The sequence below is a fragment of the Lissotriton helveticus genome, chromosome 3_2, assembly GCF_964261635.1.
Source record: "Lissotriton helveticus chromosome 3_2, aLisHel1.1, whole genome shotgun sequence".
NCBI classification, from domain to species: domain Eukaryota; kingdom Metazoa; phylum Chordata; class Amphibia; order Caudata; family Salamandridae; genus Lissotriton; species Lissotriton helveticus.
The window spans coordinates 63,759,568-63,774,906 of record NC_136062.1 but is presented as its reverse complement, the minus strand read 5'-3'; positions in this window follow the sequence as shown (position 1 = coordinate 63,774,906).

Sequence of the window (15,339 nt, the reverse complement as noted above, 5' to 3'; positions counted from 1 at the left end):
TCCTTTAATAAGCTAGTAAAAGCAGCTGATCACAACATGGAATGTAGCCAATGTAAATCTGAAATGATGTCAACATTATTTATACGAACATATGGCCAGTATGTCATTTTAATGTTCCAACGATGTAGGCCTGATGGAACAAAATTGACAACTTTAATTAAAAATGTTGTGGCTTCACAGTTGTCAATATCAGGAAGGACTTTTGTAACTGCAGCAATTATATATCATGACGGTCCTTCAATAACATCAGGACATTACACAGCTTATTTAAAGTCTAGAAATGGCTGGTCATTCTGCAAGGATTCTGTTTTAATTTTCACAAAAAAATTGCCGTATGACCTTAAAAATTCTTACCTGGTGTTTTTAAAACCAAAATTTTAGGGAAAGAATCTCGGGATGTGCTCTGAGGAATTTCAAGAGGTTCTAATGGCTCCTACACGATTTGGCCTTGAGGATAAGTGTAGTACAGAGACATAACTTCTTACCATAACACTTGACGTAATGGAAAAATAACTGCACTTTGAATGAGTTCAGAAAAACTGTTTCTTTTTATAAGCTAATTGAAGCAGCCAATCAAAACATGGAGTAGAGGGAATGTAAGTCTGTAATGCTGTGTACTGTTTTATATTGCTTTGTGATTAAAAGTGATGTAGAGAATTAAATAATTGTAGTAGTCATAGAGGTAGTGTAAGTCTGCTTCATAGTAAGCAGTATCAATGTCATAGGAAATGTAGAACATGAGTGAGCAAGAAGGGTAAGACTAGTCCAGGATTGTGAAAATGATCTTCAACATTTTAATTCTGAAAGTTGCGGAAATACAAAATGACGGGATTGGCTTACAAGAATTCCAAGAGTTATAAATGGCTCTTACATGATTTGGCCTTGTGGAAACGTGTGGTAGAGAGCGAGAAGTCATTTATTGTATGTAACATATTTTTCAAAACGATGGAGGTTTTCCTTCAGAAAGTGGCGGGCTGAAAGTAATAACAGCACAACAGAGTCTAAGCTGTTCATAGGACATCCTTCGACGTCATGGAAAGTAAGTTAATTTTAAGGAGTTCTGAATTCTGATTTGTTATGTTGTATGGGTTTTTTAAACACAATCATTTTGATTGTGTTTTTTTTCCCCCGCTGTTATATGATGAATACCTTCAAGTCACTGTTTTTAGTGAAATTTGATACATTCTGAGAACAGCAAAAATAAACCATTTAAAATGTATAATTAATTCTGTACTGTTTGTATTTATGATGTACATTTAGAACTGTGTAGGAGGCATGGAGAAGGAGAGGCTTCTGTAAGTGTCAAAGTTGTTGCATACAGTGCTCACATTCTACGTAGTCTTTCATATGATAGACTACATTTCCACAATGAGATACCTAAGCAAAGGAAACACAGGTGATATGATTGTGGAATGAGCAAAAAAAATTGCACGTTTTTCAATTATATTACCTGTGTTTCCTAACATTACACATCACATTGTGTAGATGAGGTTTAGGCCTGTTCCAGGAGACAGAGGAGGTCTGACATTTGTTCAAGAGTGCAGTGGACATGACTCACTTCGTTGGTAGGCCTGCACATGTATTATCTCCTCTATACTCTTCAACAAGTCTAAATTTCATCTGCAACCCTGAGTAGGACTTACCTGAAACAAATCTGTGGATAGGTTACACCTTATCGGCATCTTGAAACAATCATTTAAAATGTTAGGGTCAGATTTATGATGGCCGTGCGCCTCTTTTGCGCCGCTGTGTGTCACTTTTGTGTAAAAGATGCACCATGTTGCAAGATAGGTTTCAGTTCATCTCCAGCAAGATACCATCAGTTTAAAATGTATATAATTAGCACTGTGTAGGGGGCATGCAGAAGCTGAAGCTTTTGTAAGTGTCAAAGTTGTTGCATGCAGTGCTGCACTTCTGGGTACTGTTTCATATGCTGGACTACATCTGCACAATGAGATACCTAAGCAAAGGAAACACAAGTGATGTGATTGTGAAATGAGCAAAAGAAATTGCACGTTTTTAAATTACATCACCTGTGTTTCCTAAGTTTACGAATGACATTGTGCAGATGAAGTTTAGGTCTGTCCACGGACACAGAAGAGGTCTGGTCTTTGTTCAAGAGTGAAGTGGACATGACTTACTTCATTGGTAGGCTTTCACATGTATTATCTCCTTTGTATTCTTCAACAAGCGTAAATTTGATCTGCAACCCTGAGTAGGCCTCACCTTAAACAAACTTCTGGAGAGGCCACACCTTATCGTCATCCTGAATTAATCATTTAAAATGCTAGGGACAGATTTATGATAGGTGTATGCCTCTTTTGCGCCACTGTGCGTCACTTTTGTGACGCAGTGGCGGTGCAAAAGATTTGCTATGTGGCGACAAAATTACAAATTGATGCATCTAGGCAGATGTGTCATGCTGTAAAAAACCCGTGCCACATGAAACCGATGCAGCAGTGATGCGAAAGATGCACCATGTTGCAAGACAGGCCTCACTTCATCTCCAACAAGATAAGAAGCTGAGTCTCCTGTAAATGTCAAAATTGTTGTATACACTGCTCAACTTCTGTGTACTCTTTGATATGCTAGACTCCATCTGCACTATGAGGTACCTAAGCAAGGGAAACACAGGTGATGTAATTGTAAAATGAGGAAAAGAAACTTCACATTTTTCAATTACATCACCAGTGTTTCCTAAGTTTACGAATGACATTGTGCAGATGAAGTTTAGCTCTGTCCACGGACACAAAAGAGGTCTGGCCTTTGTTCAAGAGTGAAGTGGACATGACTTACTTCATTGGTAGGCTTTCACATGTATTATCTCCTCTGTATTCTACAACAAGCGTAAATTTGATCTGCAACCCTGAGTAGGCCTCACCTTAAACAAACCTCTGGAGAGGCCACACCTTATCGTCATCCTGAATTAATCATTTAAAATGTTAGGGACAGATTTATGATAGGTGTATGCCTCTTTTGCGCCACTGTGCGTCATTTTTGTGACGCAGTGGCGGTGGAAAAGATTTGCTATGAGGCGACAAAATTACAAATTGATGCATCTAGGCAGATGTGTCATGCTCTAAAAAACCCGTGCCACATGAAACCGATGCAGCAGTGATGCGAAAGATGCACCATGTTGCAAGACAGGCCTCACTTCATCTCCAACAAGATAAGAAGCTGAGTCTTCTGTAAATGTCAAAATTGTTGTATACACTGCTCAACTTCTGTGTACTCTTTGATATGCTAGACTCCATCTGCACTATGAGGTACCTAAGCAAAGGAAACACAGGTGATGTGATTGTGAAATGAGGAAAAGAAACTCCACATTTTTCAATTACATCACCAGTGTTTCCTAAGTTTACGAATGACATTGTGCAGATGAAGTTTAGGTCTGTCCACGGACACAGAAGAGGTCTGGCGTTTGTTCAAGAGTGAAGTGGACATGACTTACTTCATTGGTAGACCTTCACATGCATTATATCCTCTGTTCTCTTCAACAACTCGAAATTTCATTTGGAACCCTGAGTAGGCCTCACCTCAAACAAACCTCTGGATAGGACACATCTTATTGGCATCCTGAAACAATCATTTAAAATGTTAGTGTCTTGCGACACTTTTGTGAGACAACAGCAGTGCAAAAGATGCACCATGTTTTAAGATAGGCCTCACTTCATCTGTATCAAGATACTGTTAGTTTAAAATGTATATCTTTAGGACTACGTAGGGGGCCTGGAGAAGCAGAAGCTTCTGTAAGTGTCAAAGTTGTTGAAAAACTGTTTGTCCTTCAATCTTTTCCCTTGTCTTTTCTAATTTTTAAATACATGTTTTAATATTTTTCAAATGTTTGTTCTCTCTTTCACAGATTGAAAGTATAAAAATAAAAAGTGAGTAAGTTAACGACAATTATAAGGTAAATGTTTTGTACTCTTTTCTATACATTTCTATCACATTCACCTACTATTAGTTCCACAGCTTCATTTCTTTAACCCTCAGTTTCCTGCCTTTGCTACTTCCCTCATTCCTTTCTCTATTACCTACTTACTCTACTCCTTCCACTCCTTTTCTCAGTCCCTCTCTTCTCATAGTTCCTCACTCTTGTTCACTCACTCCGTCTCTATTACTCTTAGTGTCTTTGACTGATCACTCTTTCACTACTTGTTCATTATGCTTTCTCTGTGTAGTTGAAGCACACTAAGGGGCATATTATGAACACAGCCAATAAAATTATTGCTGTTTTTATTGGCAGAAAACTGCTGCTAAAGTGGTTTTAGCGGCAGTTTTCTGCCGCAAAAGCGGCTTTAGCGACACATTTCTGCCGATAAAAGCTGCAAAACTTTTATTGCCTATGTTGATGATATGGCCCTATGTTATTTACATTTCTTTGCTGTTTCAATTATTCTTTTTGTGTTACTTCTTCTTTTCTGTTTTCTGTTTTTTCTCTCTGTTATTCCACATGTTTTAATCTTATTTTGAACATTCACTCACATTCTCCAAGAAAATCTTCTTTGTTATTCTTCTACTCTCCTTTTTTTCTTTCACTTCCTTATCTATTTTGTTTTTCACAATTATATCCTCTTCCCTCTTTTCTTCGGTAAATAAATCTATTAAACAGTATCTCTGGTTTAGACATTATAGCTGTCTTTGTTTTAACATTACTCTCTGTTTACTTCCCTTATACTTACTCTTCTTTTTTTTTTTTAATTTTTTTGGTTCGCTCCCGGTTCTCGTACCGGCGAGCGAACCAGGAAGCGAACCAAAAGAAATACAGCTTGCCAGAGTGCTAAACATTCTAGCAATTTTTTTTGAAAGGGGAGGTAGTTCTGAAAAGAACTTTTTTTTAATGTTTTTGTTGTTTTATATTTTTTTTTATTTTTCTGAACATTTTTTGTTTTTTTTGTATTTTTTGAACAGTTTTATGTTTTTTTGGGGTTTTTTGGAGGGGAAACAACAAAAAACAGGCATTGGAAAGGGCTCAACAGGAGCAAAAAAAAAATTTACTTTCTGGGGCGTTTAGAGCAGTTGTGGTTTTCAAATAATCTGTTGATTAAGTTAATGCTCATATTGGCACATGAGAGTAATGCACCGCAATATAAACAGGTAATCTTCATATGGACAAAGTTGTCCTGAATGTTTGGCACGGTTTCCCGTGCCTCTGGCCCTGACAAAGATATCTGTGTTGATGTCCTGGCCACAGGAGTTTGAGGATTGTCCTGAAGGTCACGCATCTCTGCCCGGCTGTAGTTTACTGGATGCCACCTCTGCATGTGACGGTGCATGGTGTAGTTGCCGAAGCTATACTTCTTTAAGGTGCCTCTAGATAAGTCCTCTTTACATATCAGGCACGTCACATATCGAGCATTAACTTTTTTCTGCCCTTCAGGGATTGAAAAAAACTGCCAAATGAAACTAGTTTTCCGATGAGAAACCCGGGGCTCCTCTTGTAAAAACTGTGGTGCCTGTATCTCTTCTTCCTCTTGTTCATTCTCTTCCTCCTCTGTGTTGCTAATGAACTGTGGAGGTGGTCCTCTCTTCCCATGAGGAGGTGGTGGTGGTGGTGGGGGTGCACCAGCTGAAGCTACCAATAAAGCCATTGCTCAGTGATCACAAAGGGTCTTCCTCTCACAAAGATGAAAGTCAGAGTGAGGAAAGAAGGAGGGGTTTTCATCATTTTGGAAAAAAAATAGGTCTAAACCAATGAAAAGTGTTATTTTTAGATCACATGACCTAGCCTTACATCATTAGGAAACCAAAAGTGAAATGAACCAATGAAAAGTTTTATTAACAAGTCACATGACCTGTTACGCTTATGTTACGCGCTGCGGAACGCGCCCCGGATCGCTTCCGGGGAGCTGCGCTTCGCGCCTCGGTTCGCGCTCCGGAGCACTTCCGGGTGCGCTAACGCGGCGCGTCATAAGACGCATTACGCGGCAACGCGATACGTCGCGCTTTCGTGACGCGCCCCGCGTCTTAGTTCGCGTACCGGAGCACTTCCGGGTGCGCTAACGTGGCGCGTCATAAGACGCATTACGCGACAACGTGATACGTCGCGCTTCCGCGACGCGTCACGATGTTGATTTCTAACGCGGCAGTTGCGCAAACGGAACGTTTACTGGTTCGCGGACCGGGTCGCGGCACCAAATTAAGCTAACGGGAAGCTTCCCGGTTCGCGAACCGGGAGCGAACCAAAGCATAATAATAAAAAAAAATATTAATAAACATATAAAATACATTTTTTGATTTAAAGAAAAATAAATTTTACAGCTATAGATATTAGCTTTTAAAAAACCAATGAAATTCACTGAAAAAACCATAGGTTATAGACCATATATAGTTAGGAATTAGCATTTACAAAACCTTGAAAATTCACTGAAAAAACCATAGGTTATAGACCATATATAGTTAGGAATTAGCATTTAAAAAACCTTTTTTTACTCACACAAAACCATTGAAATTCCATATATAGTTAGTTGTACTAACTATATATCGCGCACCCGCAATCCACTGCTGATCATGTCACATATTACATCATTCATGACATGGTCAGTGACATCACTGATGACATCACTGATGACATCTCAAATGACATCACTGATGACATCACTGATGACAACATCCAGTGACTGTATGTTTCTGTAAAGTTAAAATATGTCTTACATATTGAAGAATGAGTGGATGTATAAGTGTCTGGATGAAGGATTTATTAGGTGCATGATTGACTGTATGAGTGAGTGAATAAATGTGTGTCACTGAGTGCATGAGTTAGTGACTAAACTGTCTTAATGTGTGCATCATTATGTCTGTTGTTCTGTAAACTGCTGCATGTGTTGATCAGTAGCTATATGAGTAAGTATATGGGTTATTGATTGGTTGCCCAAGTATTTGTATGGGAGACTGAGTGTGTGTGTGTGGGTGGCTGGGAGGTGCATGACTCTGTGCATAGATGTGTTAGCAGTTAATTCAATAGATGTATGGGTTCAAAAGTGCATGTGGAATCACCTGTATGGGCGGTTGACTGAGTGCATTGGTGAGTGAATGGATATCTCAGTGCTACATGTCAAAGTAAGTACATATGTAAAACACAGTACATGTGACAGTTGACATATATAAATAACTGTGCATAAGAGCCAGTGAATGTGTGAGTGGCTGTATGGATCATTGTGTACTTGTATCAGGCATTGTAAAAGAGAGTAAATATGTGTTAGTATATGTTTGAATAAGTAAGGTGTGTATAACTGTATAGTTGAGGAAATGGAGGTGTGATTGATTCTTTGCATGACTGACTAAGTGTCTGAGTAACTCCATGGATGAGTGACAGTCTGTGAGTGTCTGTTTACACTGAGTGTATCTAAGGTTATATTAGAGTCCGAAGAGGTTCATCGTATTATCACATGAATGATGTCATCAGTGATGTGATCAGTAATGTCAAATGAGATGTCATCAGTGATGTCATCAGTGATGTCATTTGAGATGTCATCAGTGATGTCATCAGTGATGTAATTTGAGATGTCATCAGTGATGTCATCAGTGATGTCATTTGAGATGTCATCAGTGATGTCATCAGTGATGTCACTGACCATGTCATGAATGATGTAATATACTATATATGGAATTTCAATGGTTTTGTGTGAGTAAAAAAAGGTTTTTTAAATGCTAATTCCTAACTATATATGGTCTATAACCTATGGTTTTTTCAGTGAATATATATATATATATATATATATATATATATATATATATATATATATATATATATATATATATATATATATATATATATATATATTACCTACTGGCGGTCGCCAGTAGGTATATATAGTTAGGATTTTTTCTCTATGGGATTTTTGAAAATTCTATGTCTAATAACTTTGGCGTTTGTGGACGGAATTGGGTGAAAATTTCAGGAAAATGGAACATTTTGTTTCTGAGCAGCCCCTGAAAATTTGGGGGGGGGGTTCATCAAGGGGGGGCCGAGAAAAAAGGGGGGTCCCAAAACGCGTTTTTCCCATGTTAATTTCCATAGGGCGGTTGGCCTCACTTTTAGCCTGAACGGCTGAATGGATTTGCACAAAACATGGCAAAATTGTAGGGACTGTTAGTCCGATGTGCCTTTGCTAGGTCTCAATATATGTGCTCCAGTGGATTTTGAGAAATTAACGTTCAAAAAATTATATATATCTGTAAGCGCGCTCCGGCAGCGCCCCGGTTCGCGTACCTGACGCGTAACGGAACTTCGCGAAGCGAAGCTGATTGGCTCTTCGGTGTCTGTCAACATTCTAAACAGTCCGGAGCGGCCGCCATCTTGTCTCTCGGTAGGATCGAGAGACAAGAGGAGGCCAAAATAAAGGGGGAAATGACCATAAGGCGGCATAGTAGATCCTCCCTGACCCCCTAGGTTTGATGTGGAGGCTTTAAAAGGGCCCCGCGGGACAAAAAAAAAATAAAAAATGTAGTTTTTTTTGCGTGGGGAGCGCCCGGGACGCGCACCGGGAAGCGGTCTGGGGAGCGTACTATAAGGAAAAAAGAATGATAGACTATGATATTTTGAAATATTGTATGTTTATTGATTGTTCTTTTTGTTGTTTTTTGTTGTTGTTTTATTTAAGTAGCAGTATTTATGATTATTAAATATAAATTTATTTTTGGGATTGTGCACAGTATACTATAAGTCTGACTTTACATTATAATCAATTTGGTACTAGTTTATGAATTACATATAAAAATGATTAAAGACTCAAATAATTTTTTAATATTAAATATAATTTTATTTTTCTGATTCTTTTTCAAAATTTAATAGAACGTCTAACATTTGACTGTCCGATATGTCTTCTTTTTGACTGAACATAACTTCCCACATTTGACCGTCCTCATATTGAAGTAAGAAATCCACAGATTCTACACATTGTAGAAGTTCATGGTCTTGTGATTCATCCATGAATTCCAAGTCAATGGGTTCAATGATTTCCTCATTGTTCATGTCTAGGACAATTTCAAAGGAAACGTTCTGTTCTCCTTGCATTTTTGTGCTGAAATTTGAATAAAAAATAAATAAATATATCAGTAGAGATAGGGCACTGTTGGGTTTAAGTTCAGACAGGTACTTTTGAGGCGTGAAGTAGTACTATTAAAAAGTGCCTGTGAAAAAGCCTAAGTAAATTCATAATTCTACCACAGAAACCTAAATCAATCCATAATTATAATAAACAAGCCTTTCTCAATGTGTAACTCTTACAGAGGGATAGTATATAACTATCTGAAAATGTTTTCAAATTTATAAAATAATATCTTACCTTTTAAAAACAAGTTTAAGTTGTGAGTGAAAATGATCTTGCAATGTAGTTCAGGAAGTAGTAGTCAAAATGGCTGTGTTTCTCTCTCTTTCTTTATATATATTCAGGTACATAACCAATCAAATGTCAGGTAAAAAAAGTAGAAAATGAAAGTAACATTTTAATTGGTTGTCAATTCCAACACTTCAGATGTCTTTTGTGAAGTAATTTACCTCAGGGTATTTAGAGAGGTCTACAGGCTAAATGGTTAAATGGAATTCCAATCAAATTTGTGAAAATGGTAGGGATTGGTATGTACTATGAGCTAATCTATATTTGGTGAAATTGTCTCCAGTGGTTTTTCTGTAAATTACTTTCCCACCTTTTTTAATCGAGCGCTTCCCGGTGAGCGCCCCGGTACGCGAACCGGCAGCGTTACGGGAGTCCTCCATTTTGTGTTTCGGTAGAATTGAGATACAAGATGGAGGGCAAATAATGTTCAGAATGGGTAGAAGGGGGCATGGTAGACGTATCCTGACCCCCTAGGTTTTCTGAGGGTGGCTGAGGAGGCCCATATGTGCGGAAAAAAAACATTTTTGTTTCAAATTTTCGCCCGGTTAGCGTCCGGTGCGCGTACCGGGTAGCGCTCCAGAAAGCGTAAATTGTGAAAATTAGTAAAAAAAAATTTACATTGAAAAATTTGTTTATGGTGATCATAGTTAGGGTAGCTCTGAGAAGAGCTTTTGGGTTTATGGTAGATTTAGGTACTTATAAGTAGGTACCAATGCACAGTCTTAAATTCAGAATGAAAATTCTGTTCCCCTCATCTGAGAAGTGAACTCCATCTCCTCTGTAGATATCTTGCATGTAGTAACGCAAGTTATTGTTGTACATGGAGCCCATTCCAAGGTCTCTCATTTAAGCTGACACAGACTTATTTACATGCTTCCTCGATTTCTCAATTTGTGGACAAAATTGGTTCGACCACCTCCATTTCTGTCTTTGGCATATATTTGAATATACCAAGGCAGTTTGAGGAAAAAGTGCCATCAATTGGTCAAAGGTGTCTTTTAAAGGCATTTCCAGACCTACCCCAGTCAAAGTGCCCAAGTCATTTCCTCCACAGTGCACAATTAACAGGTCAGGTTTTGGCAAATGCATAAAGGTTTTCACCAATGGTATCAATTGGTGACATTTTAATCCTCTGTGGCCAATCCACTTAATTTCCACATTTTGTAAATTGAGGTTAGGTAAATTTCTGTTATCAGCAAACCTTTGAGCCCAGTGGATATAACTATGTCCAACAATCCAGACAGAAAACATGGTGAGAGAAGGTTCTGCTGCAGTCAGATGAAGTGTGGTAATGAAATGGCAGTTGAAAAAATAAGAGTTTAAAATGAAAAAAACTGTGGAGTTTCTGTGTTAATGAAGCAGTAGCAGTGATTGGTGGATTTTGATTGCTGAAAACAGAAAGTTAGGGTGCATGGATGAGTTCTTTGAAAGATGTAATTTGAATGGTCAAGAAAAAATCATTTTATGAAAGATTGCACTGGATATGCAGGTGTACTGAGAGTTCAGAGTTCAATTGAAACATTGTTGTGTGAACTTGCAAACATCAGAGGTCTTTCAGGAGGTAGTTGCTATGGAAAAAAAGGCAGAAAGGGCAGAGGGGGGAAGGGTGTTGATTTAAAAAAAGTGAGGGAAGAGTTTTGATTGGGTGACATGAGAGATATGTGTGATGAATTACAGCATTTCTGTGGCATTGCTGCTTGCAGACTCTGGAGTGCATACCTTTTGCTCTGCTAAAGTCAAATTGGTGTGTGTCTGAGACTGTTTTGAAACTCATAAAGTATTTGCTAAGGTGAGAAAAGATCATTTAATTTAGATAGAGAATAGTATGCTTTAGTGAGAAAATTATGAAGAAAGTTGTGTATTTAAAATGTTGCTTTGTGTCAAGTGTTTTACAAATAGATTTTGTTTCTTTGAGTTACATAGCCATGTTAAAAGTGACGCAAAAATAGTGCAAGGGTCTTACAAAAATGCTTTCATGTGTCTTAGGGCATTTTAACTCACTTCCCCATGAATGTAGGAATTTAATTGCTTTACAAGATGTGTTTAAAAACGTGTTTTGAAATCAATTAGGTTTCTTGATATGTACTGCTAGAGTTTCATAGGTTTCTTGGGGCATATTTACAAGGCTTTTGAGTTCCTTTGATGTCATTTTTCCCATTTTATTTTAAGACATTTCCTTGTGGTGCAAGGTCCTTGTAAATACGCCCCCATGTGTGCTTGGCAAATTTAGATTTTAATTCTTTGAGTTACATAGCCATGTTAAAAGTGACCCAAAAATGGTGCAAGGGCCTTAAAAAAACGCTTTCATGTGTCTTAGGGCATTTTAAGTCATTTCCCCTTGAATGTAGGTATATAATTGATTTATATGATTTGTTTAAAAACGTTTTTTGAAATCAATTAGATTTCTGGATATGTACTGCTAGAGTTTCATAGGTTGCTTGGGGCATATTTATAAGGCCTTTGAGTCTCTCTGATGTTATTTTTCCCATTTTAATTTAAGACCTTTCCCTGTGGTGCAAGGTCCTTGTAAATACGCCCCCATCTGTGCTTGGCAAATTTAGATTTTGATTATTTGAGTTACATAGCCATGTTAAAAATGACCCAAAAATGGTGCAAGGGCCTTAAAAAAACGCTTTCATGTGTCTTAGAGCATTTTAAGTCATTTCCCCTTGAATGTATGTATATAATTGATTTACATGATGTGTTTAAAAACGTTTTTTGAAATCAATTAGTTTTCTTGATATATAGTGCTAGAGTTTCATAGGTTGCTTGGGGTATATTTAAAAGGCTTTTGAGTACCTTTGATGTAATTTTTCCCATTTTATTTTAATACATTATCTTGTGGTGCAAGGTCCTTGTAAATGCGCCCCCATGTGTGCTTGGCAAATTTAGATTTTAATTTTTTGAGTTACATAGCCATGTTAAAAGTAACGCAAAGATGATGCAAGGGCCTTAAAAAAACGATTTCATGTGTCTTAGGGCATTTTAAGTCACTTCCCGATGAATGTAGGTATATAATTGCTTTACATGATGTGTTTAAAAACGTTTTTTGAAATCAATTAGATTTCTGGATATGTACTGCTAGAGTTTCATAGGTTGCTTGGGGCATATTTATAAGGCCTTTGAGTCTCTCTGATGTTATTTTTCCCATTTTAATTTAAGACCTTTCCCCGTGGTGCAAGGTCCTTGTAAATACGCCCCCATCTGTGCTTGGCAAGTTTAGATTTTGTTTCTTTGAGTTACATAGCCATGTTACATAGCCATGTTAAAAGTGACCCAAAAATGGTTCAAGGGCCTTAAAAAAACGCTTTCATGTGTCTTAGGGCATTTTAAGTCATTTCCCCTTGAATGTAGGTATATAATTGATTTACATGATGTGTTTGAAAAAATTTTGAAATCAATTAGGTTTCTTGATATGTAGTGCTAGAGTTTCATAGGTTGCTTGGGGTATATTAAAAGGCATTTGAGTCCCTTTGATGTTATTTTTCCCATTTTAATTAAAGACATTTCCCCGTGGTGGAAGGTCCTTGTAAATACACCCCCATGTGTGCTTGGCAAATTTAGATTTTGATTCTTTGAGTAACATAGCCATGTTCCATACAGTGCTCACCTTCTGCGTAGTCTTTGATATGCTAGACTCCATCTGCACATTGAGATATCTAAACAAAGGAAACACAGGTGATGTGATTGTGAAATGAGCAAAAAAAATTCCACATTTTTCAATTACATCACCTGTGTTTCCTAACTTTACGAATCACATTGTGCAGATGAGGTTTATGCCTGTTCACGGACACAGAAGAGATTTGACCTTTGTTCAAGAGTGCAGTGGACATGACTCACTTCATTGGTAGGCCTGCACATGTATTATCTCCTCTGTAGTCTTCAACAAGCCTAAATTTCATCTGCAACCCTGAGTAGGCCTCACCTCAAACAAACCTCTGGATAGGCCACACCTTATTGTCATCCTGAATAAATCATTTAAAATGTTAGGGACAGACTTATAATAGCCGTGTGCCTCTTTTGCGCCGCTGTGCGTCACTTTTGTGACGCAGCGGCGCCGCAAAAGATGCGTTATGTTGTGACATATTTACAACTTGATGCATCTAGGCAGATGTGTCGTGCTGTAAAATCCTGTGCCACATGAAAGCAATGCAGCAGTGATGCAAAAGATGCACCATGTTGCAAGACAGGCCTCACTTCATCTCCAACAAGATACCGTCCGTTTAAACTGTAAACATTTAGGACTGTGTAGGGGGCATGGAGTTCTCATTGTGCAGATGGAGTCTAGCATATCAAAGAGTACACAGAAGTTCAGCACTGTATACAACAATTTTGACATTTACCGAAGATTCAGCTTCTACTTGCCCCCTACACAGTCCTAAATGTTTACAGTTTAAACGGACGATATCTTGTTGGAGATGAAGTGAGGCCTGTCTTGCAACATGGTGTATCTTTTGCATCACTGCTGCATTGGTTTCATGTGGCACAGGATTTTACAGCATGACAGATCTGCCTAGATGCATCATGTTGTAAATATGTCGCAACATACAGTCCTAAATGTTGACGCACAGCGGCGCAAAAGAGGCACACGGCTATTATAAATTTGTCCCTAACATTTTAAATGATTTATTCAGGATGACAATAAGGTATGGCCTATCCAGAGGTTTGTTTGAGGTGAGGCCTACTCAGGGTTGCAGATGAAATTTAGGCTTGTTGAAGACTACAGAGGAGATAATACATGTGCAGGCCTACCAATGAAGTGAGTCATGTCCACTGCACTCTTGAACAAAGGTCAGATCTCTACTGTGTCCGTGAACAGGCCTAAACCTCATCTGCACAATGTGATTCGTAAAGTTAGGAAACACAGGTGATGTAATTGAAAAATGGGGAATTTCTTTTGCTCATTTCACAATCACATCACCTGTGTTTCCTTTGCTTAGATATCTCATTGTGCAGATGGAGTCTAGCATATCAAAGACTACGCAGAAGGTGAGCACTGTATGGAACATGGCCATGTAACTCAAAGAATCAAAATCTAAATTTGCCAAGCACACATGGGGGTGTATTTACAAGGACCTTGCACCACGGGGAAATGTCTTTAATTAAAATGGGAAAAATAACATCAAAGGGACTCAAATGCCTTTTAAATATACCCCAAGCAACCTATGAAACTCTAGCACTACTTATCAAGAAACCTAATTGATTTAAAAAAACGTTTTTAAACACATCATGTAAATCAATTATATACCTACATTCAAGGGGAAATGACTTAAAATGCCCTAAGACACATGAAAGCGTTTTTTTAAGACCCTTGCACCATTTTTGGGTCACTTTTAACATGGCTATGTAACTCAAAGAATCAAAATCTAAATTTGCCAAGCACAGATGGGGGCGTATTTACAAGGACCTTGCACCACGGGGAAAGGTCTTAAATTAAAATGGGAAAAATAACATCAGAGAGACTCAAAGGCCTTATAAATATGCCCCAAGCAACCTATGAAACTCTAGCAGTACATATCCAGAAATCTAATTGATTTCAAAAAACGTTTTTAAACACATCATGTAAAGCAATTATATACCTGATCTCCCGGTCTAAGCCTACTCCGAACTTATCAAGAATACCCGAACAGGGCCTCGGAACCTATCCCGCCCTGAGACAACTCTCCAAAGCACGATACACTCTCCACACCGCCCCAAGTAACACTCCCCCCCTCTGTCCTCCGCCTCACTCCCCCTGAGCCTCTCCCCCCCCCGCCCAGCCAAGATGCCCCCAGCCGCACTATCGGTCACTCATCTTGTCCCTTCCACTAACCTCCTCTCCCCTCAAGGACCGAACACCTTCGCTATATCGTTCCCACGATCCCTCTCTTTCAAATCTAAAAAACTCTTCAAACAGAACATAATAAGGCAACACCCTGAAACGCTAATTGTTGACATCTACCACTGCACAACTAGAGGTCAGAAGAAAATGGACTTTATTTTCCACACCAACAGACCTGAC